This window comes from Phascolarctos cinereus, unplaced genomic scaffold (assembly GCF_003287225.1).
Source record: "Phascolarctos cinereus isolate Bilbo 61053 unplaced genomic scaffold, phaCin_HiC Scaffold_4;HRSCAF=312, whole genome shotgun sequence".
NCBI classification, from domain to species: domain Eukaryota; kingdom Metazoa; phylum Chordata; class Mammalia; order Diprotodontia; family Phascolarctidae; genus Phascolarctos; species Phascolarctos cinereus.
Window position 1 is genome coordinate 282,358,995 of NW_027555847.1, and position 2,560 is coordinate 282,361,554.

Genomic DNA, 2,560 nt, shown 5'->3' on the forward strand with positions numbered 1-2,560 from the left:
GAAAAAATGGATGGATGAAAAAGAGGGATGTATTGGGAGAAGGAGGAAGAGAAAGAAAGAATGAGGAAAATTATCTCACATAAAGAGGTGCTCAAGAAAGAGTTTTTACAGCAGAGGAGGAAATGGTGGGGAAGGTAAGTAATGCTTGAACCTCATTCCCGTCTAAATTGGTTCAAAAAGGGAAAAATAAGAAACACACGTGCACACACATTGAGTTGGGTATATAAATTTATTCCCTGCAGGGAACCAGGAGAGGAAGGGGATATACAAAGGGACAGGAGCATTAAAAAGGAGAGTGGATAAAGGAAGGCAGTGGTCAGAGCAAAGAAGACTTTGGAAAAGGGATAGGATAACAAAAAAGAAAAAAATAATCTGAACAAAATAAGATGGAGGGAATTGCACAATTAGTGATCATAATTGTTAATGTGAATGGGATGAATTCACTGCACAAATGGAAATGGGTGGTAAAATGGATTGAAAACCAGAATCCAAAAATATGTTATATGTAAGAAATACACCTGAAACAGAGACATAGAAAATTAAAATAAGAAGCTACAGAAGAATTTATTATATTTCAGCATATGCGAGAAAGGTAGGAGTAGCAATCATGATCTCAGACAAAGCAAAAGAAACAAAAAGATCTAATTAAAAGAGATAAGCAGGAAAACTACAGTAATAAGGAAGTTCAAAAAGAGAGAGGGTTTTTTCTTGCACAAACAAAACCAATGCAGCCAATATTAGAAGGAAAGCAGAAAACTGGGGGGAAATTTTCATAGTAACTTTCTCTGACAAAGACTTTATTTCTCAAAATAGAAAGAACTGAGTCAAATTTATAAGAATGTCATTCCCCAATTGATAAATGGTCAAAGGATATGAATAGGCAGTTGTCAGATGAAGAAATCAAAGCTATCTATAATCATATGAAAAATGCTCTAAATCACTATTGATTAGAGAAACGCCCATTAAAACAACTGAGGTATCACCTCACACCTATCAGGTTGGCTAATACGGCAGAAAAGTAAAATGACAAATATTGGTGGGGATGTGGGAAAGTTGGGACACTAAGGCACTACTGGTGGAGTTGTGAATTGATGCAATCATTCTAGAGAACAACTTGGAACTATACCCAAAGAGCTATAAAACTGTATAATTGCTTTGGCCCAGCAATAGACTACTAGGTTTGTATTCCAAAGAGACTAAAAAAGGGGGAGGGAGGACCTATTTATACAAAAAAATACTTATAGCAACTCTTTTTGCAGTGACAAAGAATTGGAAATTGAAGGGATGCTTATAAATTGAGGAATGGCTGGATAAGTTGTGGTATAATATTGTGATTGCATACTATTGTGTTATAAGAAATGATGAGCAGGATCCTATCAGAAAAACCTGAAAAGATTTATATGAACTGATGCAAAGCCAAGTGAGTAGTAGCAAAACATTGTACACAGTAACATCAATATTGTATGATGACCATCAGTGAATAACTTAGCTATTCTCAATAATACGAAGATCCAGTTGCGGCTCCAGACCTGACCTCAGCATTTGCATAAGCTTGCAAAAACAAGGAGGACATGGTGCTCTTCAAGCAGATGTATGCCAACTTGGGGAAGCTGTTCAAGGGCATTAACAGGTACAATCCTGAGAACCTGGCCACCTTGGAGCACTATGTGGAGACCCAGGCCAAGGAGAACACCTACGACCTAGAACCCAATTTGGCTGTGCTCAAGCTATACCAGTTCAATTTGGCCTTCTTCCAGACCACAGTGACAGCCCATATTCTGCTGAAGGCCCTCAACAATCTCCCCGACACAGACTTCACCCTGCGCAAGTGCATGATTGGCCAAGCTCATCAAGAAGATTAACCCATCAGGCAGATCCTGTACTTGGGAGATTTGCCGGAAACCTGTCATTTCCAAGCTTTCTGGCATGCCCTAGTTGAGAACATGGATCTCCTTCTCCTTAACGGCATCACAGGCTTTGAAGACTCCATCCAAAAATTTATCTGCCACATTGTGAGCATGATATAACATATTGACCACCGGCTGCTGGCTGAGAGGCTAGGAGATCTGTCAGAAAACCAGCTGAAAGTGTGGATAAGCAAATATGGCTGGAGCTCCAATGAGATAGGACAGGTTTCCATTTGCAGCCAAGAAGAGAGTATCAAGCCCAAGAACATTATGGAAAAGATTGACTTTGAGAGTGTTTCCAGCATCGTGGTCTCCTCCCAGTAACTCCTTCTGCCAAATGTCACTTCCCTTTACATACAGCCAGCTTCTTAAATAAAAGCCCTTTACTTCCTGAAGAAAAAAAAACCAATACAAAAATCCAAGACAATTCAGAAGCACTTATGATGAAAACAATGCTATCTATCTGCAGAAAAAGAATTGATGGCATTCTTAAAAAAAAAAACAACCTATTACTAAAAAAAACCTTTTAAAATCTTTTTTTTTTTGTGGGGGTCTTTTGCTCTGTTTTCTTTCACAATATGACTGATATGGAAATATATTTTGCATGACTGCACATATATATAACCTATATCAAATTGATTGTGTTTGGTATA

At 38.2% G+C, this 2,560-nt stretch overlaps 1 pseudogene; it reads left to right on the forward strand.

Annotated features, from left to right (window-relative positions):
• Positions 1-1,556: 1,556 nt before the first annotated feature.
• LOC110222430 (eukaryotic translation initiation factor 3 subunit K pseudogene) lies at positions 1,557-2,231 on the forward strand (annotated as a pseudogene).
• The last annotated feature ends 329 nt before the right edge of the window (positions 2,232-2,560 follow it).